At 34.4% G+C, this 26,251-nt stretch overlaps 1 long non-coding RNA gene across 1 annotated transcript in view; it reads left to right on the top strand.

The window, feature by feature from the left end:
• Positions 1 to 26,251, top strand: part of LOC144380940 (uncharacterized) — a 385,501-nt gene that overhangs the window by 255,361 nt on the left and 103,889 nt on the right. The window contains exon 2 of the long non-coding RNA XR_013445294.1: positions 5,406 to 5,466. This is a non-coding gene — a long non-coding RNA (uncharacterized LOC144380940). The remainder of the gene's footprint in view (positions 1 to 5,405; positions 5,467 to 26,251) is intronic.

Raw genomic sequence — 26,251 nt, 5'->3', positions numbered from 1 at the left:
AGGTTTTATTTTATTTTCTTTATTATTTTTTGTTTGTTTAAAGTTTTTATTTAAATTCTAGTTAGTTAACATAGAGTATAATATTGGTTTCAGGTGGAGAATTTAGTGATTCATCACTTACATACAAAATTCAGTGCTCATCACAAGTTCCCTCCTTAATACTCATCACCCATTTAGACTATCACCCATCCACCTCCCCTCTAGCAAACCTCAGTTTGTTCTCTATAGTTAAGAGTCTCTTTAGGATTGCCTCCCTCTCTCTCCTTTTTTTTTTTATTTCCTTCCCCTATATTCATCTGTTTTGTTTCCCAAATTCCACATATGAGTGAAATCATATGATATTTGTCTTTCTCTGACTGACTTATTTCTCTTAGCACAATACACTCTACCTCCATCCACACTGTTGCAAATGGAAAGATCTCATCCTTTTTTAAAATTTTATTTTATTGTTATGTTAATCACCATACATTACATCATTAGTTTTGATGTAGTGTTCCATGATTCATTGTTTGTGTATAACACCCAGTGCTCCATTCAATACATGCCCTCTTTAATACTCATCACCAGGCTAACCCATCCCCCACCAGAACCCTCAGTTTGTTCCTCAGAGTCCATAGTCTCTCATGGTTCGTATCCCCCTCCAATTCCCCCCCTCTTCATTTCTCCCTTCCTACTGTCTTCTTTTCTTCTTTTTTTTTTTTAACATATAATGTATTATTTGTTTCAGAGGTACAGGTCTGTGATTCAACAGTCTTACACAATTCACAGCGCTCACCATAGCCCACACCCTCCCCAATGTCCATCACCCAGCCACCCCATCCCTCCCACCCCCCACCACTCCAGCAACCCTCAGTTTGTTTCCTGAGATTAAGAATTCCTCATAACAGTGAGATCATATGATACATGTCTTTCTCTGATTGACTTATTTTGCTTAGCATAATACCCTCTAGTTCAATCCTTGTCATTGCAAATGGCAAGATTTCGTGTGTGTGTGTGTGTTTGTGTTTTTTTTGATGGCTGCATAATACTCCATTGTATATATATACCACCTCTTCTTTATCCATTCATCTGTCAATGGACATCTTGGCTCTTTCCATAGTATGGCTATTGTGGACATTGCTGCTATAAACATTGGGGTGCATGTACCCCTTTGGATCACTACATTTGTATCTCTGGGAGTAAGTACCCAGTAGTGCAATTGCTGGGTTGTAAGGTAGCTCTATTTTCAACTTTTTGAGGAACATCCATACTGTTTTCCAGAGTGGCTGCACCAGCTTGCATCCCCGCCAACATCTGTCATTTCCTGACTTGTTAATTTTAACCATTCTGACTGGTGTGAGGTGATATCTCATTGAGGTTTTGATTTGGATTTCCCTGATGCCGAGCAATGTTGAGCACTTTTTCATGTGTCTGTTGACCATTTGGATGTCTTCTTTGGAAAAATGTCTGTTATGTCTTTTGCCCATTTTTTGATTGGATCATTTGTTCTTTGGGTGTTGAATTTGATAAGTTCTTTATAGATTTGGATACTAGCCCTTTATCTGATATGTCATTTGCAAATATCTTCTCACATTCTGTCGGTTGTCTTCTGGTTTTCTTGACCATTTCCTTTGCTGTGCAAAAGCTTTTTATCTTGTAGCTCCCAATAGTTCATTTTTGCCCTTGCTTCCCTTGCTTTTGGCGATGTTTCTAGGAAGAAGTTGCTGCGGCTGAGATCGAAGAGGTTGCTGTCTGTGTTCTCCTTTAGGATGTTGATGGACTTCTGTCTCACATTTAGGTCTTTCAACCATTTTGAGTCTATTTTTGTGTGTGGTGTAGGAAATGGTCCAGTTTCATTCTTCTGCATGTGGCTGATCAATTTTCCCAACACCATTTGTTGAAGAGACTGTCTTTTTTCCACTGGACATTCTTTCCTGCTTTGTCAAAGGTTAGTTGACCATAGAGTTGAAGGTCCATTTCTGGGTTCTCTATTCTGTTCCATTGGTCTATGTGTCTGTTTTTGTGCCAGTACCATACTGTCTTGATGATGACAGCTTTGTAATAGAGCTTGAAGTCCGGAATTGTGATGCAACCAGCTTTGCTTTTCTTTTTCAACATTCCTCTGGCTATTTGGGGTCTTTTCTGGTTCCATACAAATTTTAGGATTATTTGTTCCATTTCTTTGGAAAAAGTGGATGGTATTTTGATAGGGATTGCATTAAATGTGTAGATTGTTCTAGGTAGCATTGACATCTTCACAATATTTGTTCTTCCAATCCATGAGCATGGAACATTTTTCCATTTCTTTGTGTCTTCCTCAATTTCTTTCATGAGTATTTTATAGTTTTCTGAGTACAGATTCTTTGCCTCTTTGGTTAGATTTATTCCTAGGTATCTTATGGTTTTGGGTGTAATTGTAAATGGGATCGACTCCTTAATTCCTCTTTCTTCTGTCTTGTTGTTGGTGTATAGGAATGCCACTGATATCTGTACATTGATTTTTTATCCAGATCTCATTCTTTTTTATGGCTGAGTAATTTTCCATTATATATATATGCACCACATCTTACTTAGCCATTCATCAGTGGATGGACATCTTTTGCCAGAATTAAATTAATTCTTAATTAACTAAATTAATTAATTAATTAATTAATCAGTTAACTTAGGGGACTGTGTGACAGTGTCAGTGCTGTGCACTAGGTCATACCCATGGAAGAGAGTACTGCTTTTTCTATGCTAGCAATGGAGCTGAAATGAAATGATCAGCCATATGCTATGGGCTTCATTTCCAATAAGCCTATGTTAAACTTAGGAAAACATGTAAGTTCTACATAAATAGGTCCCTGTATGCTCACATATGAGTTTCTCTCTGGTAGAATATTCAAATAACCCATTTCTTAAAAACTGTTCCTTGGAAATCCTTCTTGCCCCTCTACTCAAATCATGCACACATGAGTTTGACTGGTGCTATGCATCATGCACTGTTAATGAGTGATTCTGATTCCTGAGAACAGGGCACCTGAACACTGTATCATAACTAGTTCCTAAAATCGAATTTAGAAATCAGTTACATTGGGTTCTACTTACTCTTATTTTGGGAAAGGCCATATTGAAAAGGTCAGAGTTCCAAAGTAAAACCATGATAGAATGTACATATAGGTAGCTTAGGGAGAAGGAAGCTTCTGAGTAGTATGTGTTTTATTTTTTAAAATATTTTATTTACTTATTTGAGAGAGAGAGAAAAAGAGAGTGGGAGTAGGAAGGAGGGGTAGAGAGAGAAGCAGATGCCCTGCCCAGCAAGGAGCTCAAAGTGGGGCTTGATCCCAGGACTCTGGGATCTTGACCTGAGCCAAAAGCAAATGCTTAACCAACTGAGCCACGCAGGCACCCCAGTAGTATATGTTTTAAAGGAATTTGAGATCTTGTGCTTTGATAGATCAAAAGATCTTTATTTTGGGGCGCCTGGGTGTCTCAGTCATTAAGCTTCTGCCTTGGCTCAGGTCATGATCCCAGGGTCCTGGGATAGAGCCCCACATTGGGCTCTTTGCTCCTCGGGAAGGCTGCTTCTCCCTCTCGCACTCCCGCTGCTTGTGTTCCCTCTCTCTGTGTGTCTCTCTCTGTCAAATAAATAAAAAAAAATCTTTAAAAAAGATCTTTATATCAATAATTCATAATCCCTTCCTGCCTATATTTTAGCACTTTTGATGATATGACAAACAATATATATTTATTTATTTCAGTATATATTTTACTCTCCAAAATATAAACACCATGAGGTCAGGGGCTTTTGTCTCTTTTGTTCACTGCTATATCCCCAGTATGAATAATAATGTTTGGTACCTAAGAGGTACTCAGTAAATAATTTTTGAATGAATAATCTATTCTTCCTAATTTATTCCTAAAGTATTTGAGGCTTCTGTTTGATCTTTATAAATGTCATTTTAATCAATTTTAGAAAATATGGATCATAGCAAACCATACTGTCACCTAAGTACATTGTTAAGTTGATTTTAGCTAACTATAAGAATCATTCTTCAGCCATTTGCTTTTAGGCTCTGAAAGGCCTCATAACCCTCTAGTACATATTCACCTTTTATTTTTCTTATATTAATATTGTCTTTTCAATGTTAATACTTCAATACAACTGAAATGTTCACCTTATAAAATATAAAAATATTATTAATTCACTCAAATATCTAGTTGTCACAATTTTAGAACGATATACTTCTTTTGGATTTGCAAAGCTCCCTTGTTATATATATTATATTTGTTCATATTTAACAATTTTTGCATTTTTTATTCTGATCTTTCATATTTTATTAGTTTCAAAGGACACTAATTGTTGAACTTATAATACATATTAATAATTACTATTAATAGAAATCGTATTTTGTTGTTATTTTAAATCACTACTAATACTTTAAATTTATTTTTTAAAATACAATTTTTATATTTATTTATTATTTTATTATTTTTAATTAATTTTTAAACTTTTTAAAATTTTATTGTATTATGTTAGTCACCATACATTACATCATTAGTTTTTGATGTAGTGTTCCATGATCCATTGTTTGCATATAACACCCAGTGTTCCATTCAATACGTGCCCTCCTTAATACCCATCACCAGGTTAACCCATCCCCCCACCCCCTCCCCTCTAAAACCCTCAGTTTGTTTTTCAGAGTCCATAGTCTCTCATGGTTCATGTCCCCCTCTGACACCCCCCCTTCATTTTTCCCTTCCTACTATTTGTTTTTTAACATATAATGTATTATTTGTTTCAGAGGTATCATATGATCTCACTGATATGAGGACTTCTTAATCTCAGGAAACAAACAGAGGGTTACTGGAGTGGTGAGGGGTGGGAGGGATGGGATGGCTGGGTAATACTTTAAATTTAAATATTGACTATGTATTAAGCAAACTGCTAAGTACTTCAAATGGATTATAACACTTAATACTCAGTCCCCTACAAACACACCCTACAAAGGGTGTGTTATATCCATCTTAATCAGCTGAAATAATAATGATCCAGAGAACATAACTAAATTGTCCAAACTTGCACATCTAACAACTGAGACAGTTGAGATTCTAACTGGGGTCACTATCTCAAAAGGCTGTGCCCTAAAAAAAAAAAAATCTGACAATTCAAGCTCCTCAATATTTTGCCCTTTCAAAAAGTGCATTTGCTATCTTTCCCTGCTATGTTTTCGTGAGTTGGATTCTTTTTTTTTATTATTATGTTATGTTAATCACCATACATCATTAGTTCTTGATATAGTGTCCCACGATTCATTGTTTGCGTGTAACATTCTTGAGTGGTATGGAAAAATGTATAATAACTATGTTTTGTATTATTTATAACTATGCATGGATTTATAGGATATTAATATTGAAAAGTTTTTCATACATTTTTTTTCCTTCAGGACCCAACCAAGCAGAATATAAGAAAATATATCACCAAACATTCATGAAGTGAATTATAAGGTAAATTTTTTGTATAATTTTTGTTATATTAAAAATGTTATAGAAATGTCAAAAATGTTGTCATACAGTTTCTCTGAAAGATTTTTATAGCTATCCTGAGATACCTAGAGGTTTGGCTTAGCAATTAACTCTGTTTCAAAATCAGTCTTTAAAAAATATTATCTATCACCTTATTTTCTCTTAGGGATTTTGGAACTCTTTCTCATAAGCACACTTTTCAAATGTCATAGAATCAGCAAAGGTGAATTGACATTAGGCTGACTTTTATAAGTGTTTCTAAATCTTTTTTTAAAAAGCAGAAGCTCAAGAAAGAGCTCTCAATGAATATATTACTACATTTCCATATTTTAAAAAACTATTTTAAAATGTAATTTTGTATATGTGTGTGTTTGAAACACATACACATAGAGAAATCTGATTATTTATGTGTTACTAATTATTTGAAGTTGTCACTAGATGTAGATCTTTTTCCTAATGAACACTGAATTTGCATTTTGTAACATCCCTAAATGTTAGTTTCTTGAGATATGAATGTTCCTGGCTATTAATCGTCATTTATCTATGTAAGTTTGTTTTATAGGTAGGGTTTACTAAAGCAATGATACTTACACTTGAATAATAAGTATAATAGGGATAGATATTGAAAGAGTTCATAAATAGCAGATAAAAATACACCTACCATTTTGGTGAGTGACTAATGACATCTGATATGAAACTGCCTTGCATTATGACAAACTTCTCTTTGAATACTTGAATTGCTTATGAAAAGATGAAATGTAAGGATATAAGCCATGAGATCAAAAGTATTATATCAATGTATTTTGTACAGAGTACACTTCATCATACATATTCTATTCTATTCCCTAACTTGTTAGGTAAGTATGCATATATCTTATGAAATACTGCTCTTTTATATCAATAGAAAAGATTAAAAATGCTAATATATCAAAATATTCAATATTTTCAAAGTCAAATTCTATTGTTTTATATAATGTGTTTTTTACTTTAGAAATACAAGTCTAAATACAGATCTGATCTTGTGATAATATATTAAGTATAAAAAACAAAAACAAAAACAAAATCTAAATCAAATTGTGTTCCATTCAACTCAAACCAAGATATAAGCAACACAGTTTTCAAGTATTAGATCCCTCCTACCTCATCCCCCACCTCCTGCCTGTGGCCTGAGTACCCTCTCAGCACACTAAAACCTTGATCATGTTGGAAACTCTTACCAAGGGTGAGTTTTCTTATCACATAGATTTGGAACTTATTTGTGTTACACACAATTTGTTTTGAAAATGTCTTTTTGGGGCGCCTGGGTGGCTCAGTTGGTTAAGCGACTGCCTTCGGCTCAGGTCATGATCCCGGAGTCCTGGGATCGAGTCCCACATCGGGCTCCCGGCTCAGCGGGGAGCCTGCTTTCCCTCTGACCCTATCCCCTCTCATGCTGTTTCTCTCTCTCTGTCAAATAAATAAATAAACAAAATCTTTAAAAAAAAAAAAAAAAAATGTCTTTTTGGAGGCAAGAACATGTGGGAATAAAAATAAATAAGATATAGAAACAATGTTATAAAAGCTTAGTTATTTTAATAATAAATAAATTATTATAAATAAACAAGACTACCTATCTTCATGAGTAAACTTCATCATTACAGGAAAAACACAGAGGGCTTGTGTGAATGTGAGTGTGAATGTGTGTAAAAGTTTACATCATCCATTCCCCAGGATGTAATTAAACATAAATATCTTTGAAAATTGAAATATTATAGCAAAATTCATTATTAAATTACCGATTATGTTTATATTTTACAGTACCATTCTTAAAATTATAGGTACTTGTAAACATAATTATATTTACACTGAATCATTTGTGTTGAATGTGAGAGCTAAGATCCATAGCACACATTCAGAAAGGGTTATAGTACAGTGAGTAGGACCTCTTAAATTTTATCATCTTATAAGATAATGGTTAATTAGACATTTAATATTAGTCAAAACTTCCATGGCTTTAGGTTCAAATTCAAACACAGATCTGTGCAATGTAAAGAAGGGGAATGTGATTCTGTTCACCAAGTGAATTTTATCTAAGTATATTTGTCAGATTCAACATTTTTGCAACTTATATTAAAAAAAAAAAAAAAATACCAGAAAGGAAAAAAGAGAGCCAGAAGAAGAGATTTTACACTGATTTTCTTCATTAATTAAACTCTAATCATGCCTTTATATTGATTCTATGTTAAATCTCAGTTAAACTTTGATTCTTATAAGTTATTCTGGAAACTCTATTGTAAAATATAACATTTAAGGATTTAAATGTCAAGACAATATTTGTATTTAATGAATCAAGATAGACGAGATTAATATCCTTGAAAAAGGAAGTTTTTGCTAGCTACAACATAGGTTATGTTTGTAATTCTCTTCTTGATCTATATATATTTTTTTTAAATCTGTAATTTCTAACCAGCAGTGTCCTTCATAAAGAGCTTATATTTTAGGAGAATGTTCATATTTCACTTCCTTCTATAACTTTTAATGAACGGTACATCTTTCATCAAAATTTCCTGAGAAACACAATTTTCAGGAAGGCACATGTCCCACTTTAAATTAATGATTGAATTGTCTGTAGAGTAGAATTAAAAATATACCTGTTGAATCATTTAATGAAGTAGAACCACAAAATACATACTAAGTTATAAAATAGTTAATAGGTGCACCAGGGTGGCTCAGGCTGTTAAGCATCTCCTATGGCTCAGGTCATGATCCTGGGATCAAGCCCCGCATGGGGCCCTGCATCGAACCCTGCATAGGGCTCCCTGCTCAGCAGAGGTCCTGCTTCTCCCACTTCTTCTGATGTTCCCCCACCTTGTGCTCTCTCACTCTCTCTGTCAAATAAATAAATAAAATCTTAAAAAAAAAAAACAAAATAGTTAATAGCTGTCTCAAAGTTTTGAAAAATTATTCACTTGGATAAACAATCAAATAAACATTTTTTATGTTTTTAGATGAATGAAATAATTTATACATATTGATACTCAAAATTTACCTCATATTATTTTCAACAGATTATGATTATTTTTTACAATTGTAGGAAAATTACCTAATACATGTTTACTGGATTAAACTATTTAATATTTACCCTTCCATTTTCTCATCTGAAAGACATGAGTACTATTCTATTTCTATCCTATAAATTTCAATAAATACTATTTTACACAATTTGTTTTAGAAAAAAATATGACCTATCTACTCTACTTACCCAATATTAGTTTTTGTTTGTTTTCATGTATCTTTCTTGATCTAATAAGTATTCTTTATATGATTATATAAAGAAATCAGGTAAATTGTATAAATTTCTACATGGCACCATGTAATGGATTATATAAATCTTTACTTATTAATATGACTACATATTACAAATAACTAATATTGAATGCACCCAGTAAGTGATGGGTGTTTGTAAACTTATTTACTCCTCAAAATTACCCTATGATATAGATATGATTATTACTTTCCAGACAAACTGTGGATAAAATCAAAATGGCATGGTTTTTTATAGGACTCTAGACAGTTATTTTGAAATGCTAACTAAAACAAAGATAAAATGTGATTATATGAAGTTCAACATTTGCTTACACTTGTATTCTTAAGTACAGAGGAATAAAACATCATCAAAAGATGTCAAACAATCAGCGTGGGGTATCTACCTGAAGAAGGTCACTGGGATTAATGCTTGTCTGTGTTTGGTTTGAATCAGTAAAAACTCTGGTTTCTAGTTGCAGTTGTTGAGATGTGTGTATTGTGTTTCAAAAAGAAGTAATTCTGAAAAGGAACATCAGGGTCTACAGTGTTAGAAAAGTGGCCCTCAACAGTTTCATTGCTTCTGCTCCCACTGTTTGGATGTCACAGTTCATGGGAAGGAACATTTGTGCTTAAGTCTCTAGGATAAATGTTCTCTTGTCACGTAACTGTGGTAGATTTATAAGCATCTTCTATCCTCTGGGGGAATAGAATCAAGCTGACAGTTTATGAGAAAGAATATGATTGTGTACTTTCATGTTTCTTGTACATTTGTTGATGAATAGCATTATTTATATTACTTAAAGTCAAATATTTATCCCTTTTGTTACTCAACAGTGTCATCTATTTGCAACATGTCTCATTGAAGGAATAACCTTCATACAGTCAGAATTAAATCTATCACTTCAGTATTTCAAATCTCACCAAAATCTTCAACTTAAAAAAATAATCTCATATACATTTCATAATCCAGTGATCACACACTTAAAGTTTACTTAAGTCAAAGAAAAAGTATTTAGTGTGTATTTATAAATAAATAGTTTTATTTTCTTGGAAGATAAAGTGAAATAATTATCTACTCAATAAAAATGAATGAATCTTTTGAAGTATAATATCTTCTTTGAGTTAATTGCAAATTATCTCATTTTGTTGTTTCTTTGATTTTAATTCAAATTATTTGTTGCTTTTCCTAATTATCTACCATACTCTATTATTGTGAGGTCATAATGCATAAATTCCGTGACTTAACTTACTAGAAATTTCCTTTTCCTCCAAAATGTATTTTTGACCCACCTCTTACAGAATGCCAGTTTTTTTTTAGAGCCTGTTATCTTCACGACTATAGTTAACTAACTGTATTGAGGACCTTGCCCTTAACTTTCTGTAATTATATTCTACCTTGCTGCCTCCACGATTGAAACTCTCTCTCCTGTGGTGAACATTTGCACATTACTTGGCATACAGCAGATTAGTAAACATTAATTGAATTGAACTAGAGAATGAACCTGAAGAAGAGCTAGTTTAATAGAGCATGTCTCCTAAAACACACAAAGGAGTATCAGAGAGCAGAAGTTTGACGAGAGGTGAGGAAGGAACATCTTGACTCATTAGCATGAACTAGTTTGTTATATTAACAAAATATTGGGCTAGATGGTTGGGAAGGGATTGAGTGTGAAGGGATGAACTGTGACGTGGCTCCAGTGGATGAGCAGATAAGGAGAAAGCAGGAAGGGTGTCAGGCTCAGCTGAGCTCAAGAAAAAGAGTTAAGCTTCCAGCTGTAGAGTTAGCTTGGTTAAGCCACCATGGAAATCCCCAAATGTTGGATATTTTCACTTTATGCATGTAAATTACTATATGCCCTCTCTAAGCCAGTTACTAAGTGATTGGGATATGCCGTTTCATTTAATATTTAGAATAACAGTTTTATTGTCTCCATTTTATTGATGATGAAGCTAAACCTGAATTGGTTTTGGGTCCTTCTAAAACTAACCTCTGTGCTTAACTATCAGGAATGTTGGGATGTTCAGTATGTAGTCTTATTCACTCAGAGATGTACCACGGTTGAGGTGGTTTGGTATTTAGCATTATTGGTTTCTTTCTAATTCTGGATTCATGATTATCTCCTTCACATTTTTACTTCTGCCTTCCTTCAAGTAAAATACTAAAATTCTATTTCTAGTTTTTTCAAAAACATGTGAAAATTTTGCTTCTTTATACATTTTTTCTGCCTAGAGTTTGCATACCTTTCATCAAATTCTTAAGAGATCTGTGACTAAAAACGATTTTAAGTAAATAAAAACAACAACAAAGGGATAGGAAAAAAATCATACTGAAATATGGATCATTTGGAAAGCACAACTGTGTTTGTAACTGGTTTCCTAATTACAGTATATGATAATTGATATGCAAAAATAATGAATAGTCACCTGAATAAAGTTTGTGAAATAAGGCAGATTTATGAAAACATAATATGACCTCTATACACATCTTCTGACTTAATTGTTGTGTGTTGAATTTGATATTTTATAGAATTAACTCAAGGCCAAACTATGTAGTAAGCACCTGTCCTTTGGCCCTACCACATTTTGTACTTAGCACCATTACTAAGATGTATGGGTATTTTCCAAAATTCTGTATACTGCTATTAAACTTTTCTTAATTTTGTTAATCATTCTCTTGCTCACCCTCAGCTACCCACACTTCCTTAAAACAACAATCACAACAATCACAGCATCTAAATATTGCCATGTCCCTTTTTTCTTTAGCTCTGTCCTATGTGAATCAAAAGTGGTGATACCATCAGCTCTTGATACTTTAATGACCTATTACTCCCTTTGATTCCATATTTGTAATTAAGATGTAAAATCAAGAGACTACTCAAATACTGATGATTTCTGTTCTACAATAGGCCCATCAGGTTTTCATTGTGCTTCATATGTGATGTGTTTTTTTTTTTATGTGTGGTGTGGCATGTTTAAATAGGGCCACATGACCTATCTCAAATCACACTATTCAACTTCCTCAGTATTTTTTGCATATTTACAATGTCAAGCACTGTATAAGGCATTGCAACATACATTAGTCATCTTGCTGGGTGTTTTCGATATTCTAAGATAGGTATTAATAGTCCCATTTTCTTTTTTTTAAGTTTTTATTTATTTTATTTTTTTAATTTAATTTAATTATATTATCTTATGTTAGTCACCATACAATACATCATTAGTTTTTGATGTAGTGATCCAAGATTCATTGTTTTCGTATAATACCCAGTGCTCCATGCAGTACATGCCCTCCTTAATACCAATCACCAGGCTAACCCATTCGCCCCACCACCCTCCCCTCTAAAACCCTCAGTTTGTTTCTTGGAGTCCATAGTCTCTCATGGTTTGTCTCCACCTCCAATTCTCCCCCTTCATTTTTCCCTTCCTTCTACTAATGTCCTCCATGCTATTTCTTATGTTCCACAAATAAGTGAAATCATATGATAATTGACTTTCTCTGCTTGACTCATTTCACTTAACATAATCTCCTCCAGTCCCCATCCATGTTGATGTAAAAGTTGGGTGTTCATCCTTTCTGATGGCTGAGTAATATTCCATTGTATATATGGACCACATCTTCTTTATCCATTCATCTGTTGAAGGGCATCTTGGCTCTTTCCAGAGTTTGGCTATTGTGGACATTGCTGCTATGAACATTGGGGTGCATATGGCCCTTCTTTTCACTATATCTGTGTCTTTGGGGTAAATACCCAGTAGTGCAATTCCTGGGTCACAAGGTAGCTCTATTTTTAATTTTTTGAGGAACTTCCACACTGATTTCCAAAGTGGCTGTACCAACTTGCATTCCCACCAACAGTGTAAGAGGGTTCCCCTTTCTCCACAACCTCTCCAACATTTGTTGCTTCTTGCCTTGTCAATTTTTTGCCATTCTAACTCGTGTAAGGCGGTATCTCAATGTGGTTTTGATTTGAATTTCCCTGATGGCTAATGATGATGAACATTTTCTCATGTGTCTGTTAGCCATTTGTATGTCTTCTTCGGAGAGGTGTCTGTTCATATCTTCTGCCCATTTTTTGACTTGATTATTTGTTTTTTGGGTGTTGAGTTTGAGAAGTTCTTTATAGATCTTGGATACCAGCCCTTTATCTGTAGTGTCATTTGCAAATATCTTCTCCCATTCTGTGGGTTGCCTCTTTGTTTCATTGAATGTTCCCTTTGTTGTGGAGAAGCTTTTTATCTTGATGAAGTCCCAAAAGTTCATTTTGCTTTTGTTTCACTAGGCTTTGGAGATGTATCTTGAAAGAAGTTACTGTGGCTGATGTCGAAGAGGTTACTGCCTATGTTCTCTAGGATTTTGATGGATTCCTGTCTCACACTGAGGTCTTTCACCCATTTTGAGTTTATCTTTGTATATGGTGTTAGAGAATGGTCGAGTTTCATTCTTCTGTATATAGCTGTCCAATTTTCCCAGCACCATTTATTGAAGAGACTGTCTTTTTTCCATTGCATATTTTTTCCTGCTTTGTCAAAGATTATTTGACCATAGAGTGGAGGGTCCATATCTGGGTTCTCTATTCTGTTCCATTGGTCTATATGTCTGTTTTTGTGCCAGTACCATGCTGTCTTGGTGATCACAGCTTTGTAATATAGCTTGAAATCAGGCAACGTGATGCCCCCAGCTTTCTTTTACTTTTTCAACATTCAACATCTTGGTGATTAGGAGTCTTTTCTGATTCCATACAAATTTTAGGATAGTTTGTTCCAGCACTTTGAAAAATGTCATTGGAATTTTGATCGGGATGGCATTGAAGGTACAGATTGCTCTGGGTAGCATAGACATTTTAACAATGTTTATTCTTCTGATCCATGAGCATGGAATGTTTTTCCCTCTTTTTTGTGTCTTCTTCAATTTCTTTCATGAGTGTTCTGTAATTCCTAGAGTATAAATCCTTTACCTCTTTGGTTAGGTTTATTCTGAGGTATCTTATGGTTTTTGGTGCTATGGTAAATGGAATCGTTTCTCTAATTTCTCTTTCTACAGATGCGTTGTTAGTGTATAAGAAAGCAACTGATTTCTGTGCATTGATTTTGTATCCTGAAACATTACTAAACTGCTGTATGAGTTCTAGTAATTTGGGGGTGGAGTCTTTTGGATTCTCCCCATAAAGTATCATGTCATCTGCAAAGAGAGAGAGTTTGACTTCTTCTTTGCCAATCTGAATATCTTTTATTTCTTTTTATTGTCTGATTGCTGTTGCCAGGACTTCTAGTACTATGTTGAACAATAGTGGCGAGAGTGGGCATCCTTGATGTGTTCCTGATCTTAAGGGAAAGGCTCTCATCTTTTCCCCATTGAGGATGATATTCGCTGTGGGTTTTTCATAGATGGATTTTATGAACTTGAGGAATGTTCCCTCTATCTCTATACTCTGAAGAGTTTCAATTAGGAAAGGATGCTGTATTTTGTCAAATGTTTTCTGCATCAATTGAGAGGACCATATGGTGCTTCTCTCTTCTCTTATTAATGTGTTCTCTCACATTGATTGATTTGCGAAAGTTGAACCACCCTTGCATACCGGGGATACATCCCACTTGGTCATGGTGGATGATCCTTTTAATGTATTGTTGGATCCTGTTAGCTAGGATTTTGTTGCGAATTTTGGAATCCATATTCATCAGAGATATCAGTCTGAAATTCTCCTTTCTGATGGGGTCTTTGCTGGTTTGGGGATTAAGGTAATGCTGGCCTCATAGAATGAATCTGGAAGCTTTCCTTCTGTTTCCATTTTTTGAAACAGCTTCAGGAGAATATGTATTATTTCTTCTTTGAATGTTTGGTAGAATTCCCCAGGGAATCCATCAGGCCCTCGACTCTTGTTTTTTGGGAGGTTTTTGATCATTGCTTCAATCTCGTTACTGGTTATTGGCTTATTCAGGTTGTGAATTTCTTCCTGTTTCGGTCTTGGCAGTTTATAGGTTTCTAGGAAGGCATCCATTTCTACCAGGTTGCTTAATTTATTGGCATATAGTTGTTGATAATAATTTCTAATAATTGTTTCTATTTCCTTGGTGTTAGTCATGATCTCTCCCCTTTCATTCATAATTTTATTAATTTGGGTCCTTTCTCTTTTCTTTTGGATAAGTCTTGCCAGTGGTTTATTGATCTTATTAATTCTTTCAAAGAACCAGCTTCTCATTCCATTGATCTGATCTGCTGTGTTTCTGGTTTCTAATTCATTGATCTCTGCTCTAATCTTAATTATTTCTCTTCTAATGGGTGGCTTAGGCATCATTTGTTGCTTTTTCTCTAATTCTTTAAGTGTAAAGTTAGTTGGTGAATTTGGGATTTTTCTATTTTTTTGAGTGAGGCTTGAATGGCTATGTATTCCCCATCAGGACCGCCTTTGCAGTATCCCATAGGTTTTGGACTGATGTGTTTTCATTCTCATTGGTTTCCATGAATTATTTAAGTTCTTTGATTTCTTTGTTGACCCAAACATTATTGAGCAGAGTGGTATTTAACTTCCAAGTGTTTGAATTTCTTCCAAATTTTTCTTGTGATTGAGTTCCATTTTTAAAGCATTATGGTCTGAGAATATGCAGGGAATAATCTCAATCTTTCGGGATCAGTTGAGCCCTGATTTGTGACCCAGTATGTGGTCTATTCTGGAGAAAGTTCCATGTGCGCTCAAGAAGAATGTGTATTCTGTTGTTTTAGGGTGGAATGTTGTATATATCTATGAGGTCCATCTGGTCCAGTGTGTCATTCAAAGCTCTTGTTTCTTTGTTGATTTTCTGCTTAGATGATCTGTCTGTTGCTGAGAGTGGAGTATTGAGGTCTCCTACAATTAGCATATTGTATCAATATGACTCTTTATTTTGGTTAAGAGTGGCTTATGTAGATGGCTGCTCCCATGTTGGGGGCATAGATATTTACAATTGTTAGATCTTCTTGTTGGATAGACCCTTTAAGAATGATATAGCGTCCTTCTGTGTCTCTAACTACAGTCTTTAACTTAAAATCTAATTTGTCTGATATAAGAATTGCTACCCCAGCTTTCTTTGGAGGTCCTTTTACATGGAAGTTGGATCTCCATCTCTCCACTTTCAGTCTGGATGTATCTTTAGGTTCAAAATGAGTCTCTTGTAGACAGCATATGGATGAGTCCTATCTTTTTATCCAATCTGCAACTCTGTGCCATTTACTGGGAGCATTTAGGCTGTTCACGTTGAGAGTGGTTATTGAAAGATATGAATTTATTGTCATCATGTTGCCTGTGAAGACCTTGTTTCTATAGATTGTCTCTGTAAATTTCTGTTCTATATAACTCCAGGGGTCTTTCTCCTTTTATAGAACCCCCCTTAATATTTCTTGCAGGGCCAGCTTAGTAGTCACATATTCTTTCAGTTTCTGCTGGTGTTGGAAGCTCTGCACCTGTCCAACCATTCTAAATGACAGCCTTGCCGGATAAGGTATTCTTGGCTTCATGTTCTTCTCATTTAGTACCCTGAATATGTCTTGCCAGCCTTTTCTGGCTCGCCAGATCTCTGTGGCTAGGTCTGACATTTTGATGCTCCTCCCTCTGTACGTAAGGAATTTCTTCCCCCTACCTGCCCTTAAGATGGTTTCCTTAGTTCTAAGATTTGCAAGTTTTATTATTACATGCCGGGGGGTTGGTGTCACTTATTTCTCTGATTCTGTTTTCATGGATTTTGAGTTGTTTTTCCCTGGCCTCCTCTTTATCATTCTCTTCTATCAATTGGTCTTCTAGATCACTAATTCATTCTTCTGCCTCTCTTACCCTAGCTGTTAGATTATCTAGATTGGATCTCATTGATAGCATTTTTAAGTTCTTTCAGTTCAGCTTTCATTTCTGCCCTTTGATACTCTATGTTGCCATTAGTCGATTTCTGCATTCTAGCTATTGTCTTCACAATTGCTACCCTGAATTTCATTTCCGATGTCTTTGTTATCTCTGTATCCATTTGTAAATATGTGGTAGAAGTCAGTCTCTGACTCTTTCCTATTTTGGGTGTTCCTCCTCCTAGTCATTCTGTTGAGGGGTGGTTGAGGGAATGTACAGAGTCCAAATTATTGACCACAACCCAAGCAAGATGCACCTGTTTTATAGGGACCTTAGGGTTGCCGACCTCTTGTTCTCCCAGCCTGTCTTCTGGGGAGGGGCCAGCCATGCTGTTACTCAGGCAACCCTGTTTGGGCAGAGTTGCCCTGCCCCCTGTGGGGGGATGGGCTCAGTGAAAACCATTTTTAGTGGCTTTTGTTTTCTGGTGGCTTTCCCTGGTGGCTTTCCCTGTCTCTTCCAAGAGTCAGAGCAGAAGAGATCATTTCCAAACCTCTGCCTCAGAACAGTGAGATTGCAGTCTGTTCAGTGAGCTCTCCAGGCCACACTATCTCTGTTTCTGTCTGTGCTGCTATAAACTGCAGCATCCTGGGTTGTGCACTCCTCAGCAGCTCTCCCAGTCCTTGCCCCCTGGTCGGGGGACATCTCTGCACTTTGTGCTTCTAAAACTGCCAGCTGCCCCCAGTTCACACGCATAGCCTTGCTGCTCCAGGTTTCAGTCCGGAGGGCTGTCCTAAAGTCCTTTCCCCATCACTACCAGTCTGTGAGTCTGTGCCTGGTCCCCAGCATGGGAGGCTTTTGTGCTCTTGTATTATTTCCCCTTCCTGGTACCAGCACTTATGGCAGCACCCTCCCCCTTCCATTTATCTTCAGATATCTGTCCAGGGAACCATGGCTCCCTGCTTCATACCTCAAAACCAACCGCCTGTGATGTTCTGTTTGTAGAAATCCACATCTATCTTCTTACATCTCAGGCTGATTTCGTTGGTGTTCAGAGTGGTCTGGTACATATCCAGCTCAATTTGGGGAGTGGTTGGAATAGGGTCCTCTACTCCTCTGCTATCTTTCTATTTATTTATTTATTTATTTATTTGACAGAGAGAGAGAGAGAGACAGCAAGAACAGAAACACAAGTAGGCGGAGTGGGGGAGGGAGAAGCAGGCTTCCTGCTGAACAGGAAGCCCAATGCAGGGCTAAATCCCAGGGTCCTGGGATCATGACCTGAGCCAAAGGCAGACACTTAATGACTGAGCCACCCAGATGCCCCAATATCCCCATTTTCTTATGAGAATATATTAAACAGCTCAATCTAGATCAAATGGACATTCTCACTTAGGATTTCTGGCTAGAATTTTGGAACTTTCTTTTTATCACAACTGGCCTGTTAGACATTTATTTTTTTACCTTCCCCACTGCTGTGATTTCTATTTTACCTCAGAAAAATAAATTGCTTTTGGTCACATTTGTTTTGGGATTCAAATCCAGGCATATTTATGGGTATATAAAAATGTTTTAGAACCTCTTTTGATATAGCTTCCCTTGTTTTAAGCTAGAATATACTACAACATAATGCCATCTATTTCAATATTATTGCAAAAATCGTGTATCCAGATTGTTTTGTAAGAAGGTAAAATAAAATTTGGGACCGATTTTAGTGTGAGTGCTGGGTTTATTTATTAAGTCTGCTCTGTAAGGACAAGAAAAGCCATTGTGCAGAGCTGGAGACATATCTTTTAACAAATGGCCATTTAGTTCTGATTTAATGCAACTCCTGGGCACCAGTAAATCAGCCAGTGCAGTACCAAGCCAAAACATAAGATCTTTACATTTTGAGGCTTCCTGTCAAACTGTTGCTTTCCGCAGTTAGACTCAGACTTTAAATCTGTTGTTTAAAGGATAAATAAATTTAAATAAAGATGAGTTATCTCTTTTTTTGACCCTGATTTGGGAGATTAACTATGTTCTTCATTTATCCCACTGATATATGATTTTAAAAGTTGGATGCAGAAAAAAGAACCTTACAAGTGACAAAATTTATTTGATAATAACATAGGACAGTATGGAAAGCCATTACAATTCAAAGAAATTCAATCAATTTTCTTCTTTCAGAAGTTCTGAAGATAATAAAGTGTCAAGAATCAACATCTGCATCTATTTATCATAAGCAAACTTGATTATTTTTGTTTTTACCCAGTCCAACACATAAAATCCTATCAATTTTCTGTGCTTAACTTCATTTTCTGACTCTTCTTAAAACTACTGATATTGAGATTTTCTGATCATTGTGGAAGTAGGCAATTTACTTGAATATCTTTTGACTGTTCTTTTCTACTATAAAAATGATGAAGGTAGTCCTATGTGGACTATGGGTCCAGGAACACTGAATGTCTCTTAGCCATATCGGAGATCCTTTTTTAACAGAAAAAATATTTGGAGCATACCTATGTGTCATGGCTTTGATTAATGGTCTGATTCTGAAAACTCCGCTATTACATTAAATTAGATCATGCAAAATGAAATTTCAAACATGATTCAGCAACCCTTAATAGAGGTTGTTATTAGATAGCATGTTGCCAATGATTTATGGTACATTATATTTATTTATTTATATATTCGCAATCATATGTTGAAATTGTCTTATTTGGAGTACTTATATTCTGAACAAATTTCCTTAATACTATATAGTACCCCATACTTAAATCACTGGTGATAAAATTTCATTTGAATAATCTCAGAAATCTTCATCTGAGAGTCCAGAGATCTAAGTTTTACTGGCAACTCTTCCTTTTGACCCTTACAGGTATGTGATCTTGAGTAATTAATATACTTTTTCTGGGCCTCAGGATCATTATTTGATAGGGCTGGGAGTGGAATGAAGGTTCCCAAAGCCTTCTGGAACTGGGGCCTTTCTGATATAAAGTTTCACTGGCCCAGGCTATAGTGATAAACATAATTACTCATTTTATTGTAATGATATATTTATTCCATCTATGAGTTCTTATTTATTCAGTTATTTATTTAATGTTAAGTTGTCTTTTCTTAAGTTTAAGAGATCATCACAATTGAGTTCAATTTTTGGACTCTGTTAGGATTCTGTTGAAAGAACAAAATGTAAAATATATTTGGAGACAGAGATATTTCTATTTAGACAAAGTGTTAGGTGATAATGACTGATAATTTTATTAATTAAAATAATGGTATCATATTTGACATTATCTAAGAAAATATCTTTATGTTTTAGAGCTTCATGCTATATTATTTCTTTATATATGGGGTTTGTCATAATGCAGTTAATCAAAATATGTTGATAAAGCATATGTACCAAAATGTTCAGAACTGTTAAAGTGAGATTATATATAGAATGCAATTTTCCACCAGTATCCCTTAAGGTAGTTTTGATGCTGGGAATTGGCCTAAACAGAGTGTAAATTTATTAAGGACCTTTGCAGTTAGGGATTGGACTGAGACAGTTCTAACATATGGAATATACCCTGTGTATCCTAAGAAAATCCTTGACTAAATCTGATGCTTACATTGCTTCACCTTCTTGCTGACTAATTTTTCAGAAATCAGATTTAGATAACTAATATTTACTGAGAATTTAAACATTGCCTCAGAATAAACATGATTTATATATTTTAAAATACATAAACTTGTCTCTATGGAGCTAGGAATGCTGATTTTTGTGGTGGTAAGATCTCAATTTTGCCATCAAAGCACCTATAATACTCCATCTTTAAATCTCTCTCAGCCAGTACAATAACTATGTATCACTCACATTCATTCTATGGTTAGGCACTCCTTCAAGCTGCTCATCTGCTTCTAGGAGAGACACAATGAAAACAATATATGCCTGAACATAGTCTTTGGTGTCAGAGAGACCCATGACCTGGGTTCATATCTCAGTTCTTAGCACTTATTAGCTATTAATATTGAGAATAATGTAGCTAAATGTTATCTACAAAAAGAAACAAAACACCAAACAAAAATATCAACAACACAGTTTGTTTTGAGAAGTCAATAAATTAACACATATAAATCTCACAATTAAGATGTATCTTTTGATAACATTTTCTGTTATCACTTATTTCCCAAAGGTAAAATACGAATATAATAACCTTTCTTTAAAGATTTACCAGAGAATTATAAAGTATTTGGAAATTGTTCTAATTTGATTGGTAATTTATTTACATAAAGGGGAAAAAAGGAAAAAATATAATGATGCTCAATTTTACTGTTTGATTATAATATATGTATCTATCTATAAGTCCACTCTCTCAACTTCATGTTTTTTCTATCATCAAACTTTTTGAGGATACTTTTCTATTCTTAATGTAGTAAGCAATAGCTCCTTCTTTTCCAAAAAGCAGCATGAAATAAAAGTCAGAACTTGGGGCTAAAACTCTAGTTTATCAAACCTTCAATAAATTACACATGCTTAGCCCTCACTGGTAAGCTCACAAAGAATGGAAGACAGCAATGGATTTAATGAAGCTATACAGATGGTAAAATGGATCCAAGTAAAGAAGAGTGTAATTAGAGACTATTATTGTATTTTGCTTTAGAATTTATCCCATTTTAAATTTCATCTGAACCTATAAAATAAATTCAGAGATTGATACTTTCTTAGCATATCATCAAGCAATCATTTAAAAATGTGGAGGGAGGTTATTAAATTTTGCAGATTCAAGTATAGGGTTAGTAATCTATCAAGTCCAGTCAATAACTATTTTTAAACACCTATGTGTGAAGCACTCTTCAAAGTAATGCAGAAAATAGATTCTTCTATGCACACTTGTTTTCAGCATATAAAGAACTTCCATATATATTGCTTTAATTGATTATTATGCATAGTTTGAATAAAAAGTGGAATTTTTCTTTTTTCTAATTTTAAGATTTTAAACTGCTCCATTTTTTTTTTAGTTTTAATGGTAGAATAAGAACATAAATCATTACTTTGTAAACATGAAAAATTAAACCCACATTTGGATACACACTATTGTTTTATTTTTCTTTGCTAATCATATTATTGTCTTTTTTCCCCATTTTGTGTGTTCAAATTCATATTTAAAAAACTCAAATGATGTTTGCTCTTCTAGTACATATATTTTGCCACTTCAGTTTAGGGTAATTCATATCACAAATTCCTCTTTCAGGAAGTCCACATTTTTGTATTTCTTTTTTCTTTAATACTTGTTTAGCTAGTGACATGTGTGCATCATTGTAAACAGATATCAGGTTTCTTAAAACTAAGATCTAGGAGATCTTATTGAAACAATGACATAAGCAAGAATGATGGGAAGTAATAGAAGAAAATATATTTTAAAGGATTATCAAGTATCTTAATATTCTCACTTAATTATAAATAATTTAACTCTATTATTGAAATATAATTGACATTTAAATTCTACACCTATTTAGAGTATAAAATTTAATATGGTTTGATATAAAAATATACTATGCAACTATTAGCAAAATCAAGGTAGTTGACATGACCACTATTTGGTAGTTTCTTCTTTCTGTTTTGTAATCCATCCTTAACAATCTTCACTGCCTTCCGTCTCTTTATCTGATATCTGGTATTATAAATCACTTTGTATATCTAGAAATTTTGCAAATAGAATAGTATCATATATACTGTTTCTTGTCTAGCTCCTTTCATTTAGCATAATTATCTTTCAATTTATCCATATCAGCGCATGTACCAACAGTTTATTTATTCTTTTTTATTGCCAAGTATTATTGCTTTGTATGAATATATAACAATTTTGTTTTTTTTTTTTTAAACCATTTATCTGTTGAGAGACATTTATGTCTCCAGATTTTGGCTATGATAAATGAAGCTGTGATGAACATTCATTGAGTCTTTTACACACATATGCTTTCTTTCCTCTTGGTTAAATGCCAAGGAGTAGAATGACTGCATCATATGGTAAATGTGTGTTTAACTATTTGGCAAAGTAGCTGTACAAATTTTTTTTTAATTTTTTTATTGTTATGTTAATCCCCATACATTACATCATTAGTTTTAGATGTAGTGTTCCATGATTCATTGTTTGCACACAACACCCAGTGCTCCATGCAGAACGTGCCCTCCTCAATACCCATCACCAGGCTAACCCATCCTCCCACCCCCCTCCCCTCTAGAACCCTCAGTTTGTTTTCCAGAGTCCATTGTCTCCCATGGTTCGTCTACCCCTCCGATTTCCCTCCTTATATTCTTCCCCTCCTGCTATCTTCTTCCTTTTTTTTTTTTCTTAACATATGTTGCATTATTTGTTTCATAGGTACAGATCTGAGATTGAACAGTCTTGCACAATTCACAGTGCTTACCAGAGCACATACCCTCCCCAGTGTCTATCACCCAGTCAGCCCATCACTCCCACCCCACCCCCTACTCCAGCAACCCTCAGTTTGTTTCCTGAGGTTAAGAATTCCTCATATCAGTGAGATCATATGATACATGTCTTTCTCTGTTTGACTTATTTCGCTCAGTAGCTGTACAATTTTACATTCCCACCACTCAGGCTATGAGAGTTGAAGTTGCTCCACATCCTTGTCAACACTTGGTATGATTGGTCTTTTGGTTTCAGCTCTTTTAATGGGGGTAAAGAAATATTTCATCATGGTTTTATTTCATATTTCCCTAATGACTAATGTTGCTGAGCATATTTTAATGCTATTATTTGGTTCCACATATCTTCTTTGGTGAAATGTCTATTTAAATATTTCCCCAATATTTGTTGGACCGTTTTCTATCATGGAATCTGAGATTTTTATATGTATTGTGAATACAAATTATTTTTGAGGATTGTGGTTTGTAAATAATTTATCCTAGTTTGTCAATTGTCTTTACATTCACTTATATATCTCATATAAATAGGTAAATTGATAAAGATAGATCTAGATAAGTACTTTTGACGGCATATCTCATACATCTTTGCATTACCCAAGGTCACATTTTGTCTTATGTTTTATTCTAGAAGGTTTAGTGGTATAGGTTTTCTGTTTGGGTCTATGATCTACTTAGAGTTGTTTTTAGTATTTGGTGCAAAGTGTGGACTCAATATTTTTTTTTTCTAGTACGCTTTGTTGTAAAGTATAGCCTTTTTCTAATAATTTTCTTGGCGCATCTGTCAAAAATAAGCTGCCCGTATATAAGTGGACCTATTTCTAGGCTCTCTGTGATGTGCCATTGACCTATTTGTTTATCTTTATGCAAATACTACATTATCTTATTTATTGTGGGTTTATAATGTCTTAAAATCAGACAGTGTTAGTTTTAATTTGTTCTTTTTTTATTATTGATTTGGCTACTCTAGGTTCTTTCCATTTCCATTTTAATTTTAATTTTAGTTTGTCAGTTTCAATTCAAAAGCTTACTGAGATTGCAGTTGGAATTATGTTGATTCTATAGATGAACTTGTAGAGAATAGACTTATTACATCTTGTGACCCATGAACACAGCAATTCTCTCATTTTATTTTGGTTTTTAATTACTCTCATCTTTGTTTTATAGCTTTTGTTGTGCAGATATTTGATATAATTTGTCAGAATTACCCTTCATATTGTTTTATCATAAATGGCAATATGTCTTAATTTTCTGATTCTTTGTTGATTGACACTCTTTGTATTTGTTTTTATATCTTGCAGTCTTACTAAACTATTAAGTACAATAACTCCTTACAATTTCAGTCAGATTCCCTACATAAGTGATCATTTCCTCTGTGAAGAAAAACCCTATACTTTTTTTTTTTCCAATTTGCTTTCCTTTTATTAATTTCTTCCTTTATTTCACTGTTAAGAACCTCATGGAAGCTTGTGTAGAATTTGTTTGGCTTCTTTTTCAAATATTTGGAAGAATTTACTAGTAAATATATGGACTCTGAGAAACAAACAGGGTTTTAGAGGGGAGGGGGGAGGGGGGATTGGTTAGCCTGGTGATGGGTTTTAAGGAGGGCACGTACTGCATGGAGCACTGGGTGTTATACGAAAACAATGGATCGTGGATCACCATATCAAAGACCAATGATGTATTGTATGGTGACTAACATAACATAATAAAATTTAAAAAAATATATCAAGATCTAGATTTCCTTTTAACATTTTTAAAATATTAATTCAATTTCTTTAATAGATATTAGTTTCTTTTTGAGTATCTTATGGTGGTTTGTATTTTTCATGGAATTTGTTCATTTAATCTAAGTTGTTAAATTCATTGGCATAAAATTATTTGTAATATATCTTTATCCTTTTAAAAACTTTATTAATGTCACCCCTGATATTCATGATATTGTCAATTTGGGACTCATGCTCTTTCCCCTTATTGGTATAACTGTATGTATAAAGAAAGTCTTGCTTTTACTTTATACTTTGAAAAGTAACTTTTCTGTGTATAAAATTCTCAGTTGACTTTTTTAGTTAACTTTCAGTAATTTAAAGAAGTTGTTCTTCTGTCTCATAATTGGAGAAGTTTCTGATAAGAAATCTGTTGTCATCCATATCTTTATTCCTCTGGACCTAACTTGTTTTATTTAACTACTATTAATACATTCGCTTTATCATGTTTTTTGCAGTTTGATAATATAGGTCTATTAGCTTTATCCTATATTGCTCTTCCCCACAGTACAATATGGACTACAAATTCTCCTAAGTTGTAATTTCTTCATGCTTCTTGTACTTGGTACATGTTAAGATTTTTCATCTGTAGTGTCATAATGTTCATTAAATTTGCAACATTTCTACATTTTTCCTTCAAATATTATTTTCTTTGCTCCATTCCTTATTTTATGGAAACAGCAATTACATAGGGAGTAAGCTGCCTAAAGTTGTTTTACAGTTACTCTTAAAAAATTTGTTTTCTTGGGGTGCCTGGATGACTCAGTCAGTTAAGCATCTGACTCGATTTCAGCTCAGATCTTTTTTTTTTTTTTTTTTATTTGAGAGAGAATGAGAGACAGAGAGCATGAGAGGGAGGAGGGTCAGAGGGAGAAGCAGACTCCCTGCTGAGCAGGGAGCCCGATGCGGGACTCGATCCCAGGACTCCAGGATCATGACTTGAGCCGAAGGCAGTCGCTTAACCAACTGAGCCACCCAGGCGCCCCTCAGCTCAGATCTTGATCTCAGGGTTGTGAGCTCAAGCCCAGCATTGGGCTCCACACTGGACATGGAGCCTACTTTATTTATTATTTATTTATTTATTTATTTATTTATTTATTATATATTTATATAAAGATTTTATTTATTTATTTCTGTGGGGGGAGAGTGAGCGCAAGCAGGGGGAGTGTCAGGCAGAGGAGAAGCAGGCTCCCCACTGAGCAAGGGAGCCAATGTGGGACTTGATCCCAGGACCCTGGGATCATGACCTGAGCTGAAGGCAGACACTTAACCAACTGAGCCACCCAGGTGTCCCATGGTGCCTACTTAAAAAAAAAAAAAAAAAAAAAAAATTTTCTTTCTGTATTTTTTAAGGTAATTTTTTATCACTATATCCTGCTTTTATTATGAAATATGTATTTCATAATATATATTTGTATATATTTATTTTTGAACATATGGAGCTTTTATTATACTTTATTATATTTAAAATTTTTTATGCTAATTCTAATATTTGAAAGAGT

Source organism: Halichoerus grypus, chromosome 2 (genome assembly GCF_964656455.1).
Source record: "Halichoerus grypus chromosome 2, mHalGry1.hap1.1, whole genome shotgun sequence".
Taxonomy (NCBI): Eukaryota; Metazoa; Chordata; class Mammalia; order Carnivora; family Phocidae; genus Halichoerus; species Halichoerus grypus.
The sequence above is the reverse complement of the archived record's forward strand: the minus strand, read 5'-3'. Positions and strand labels throughout refer to the sequence as shown.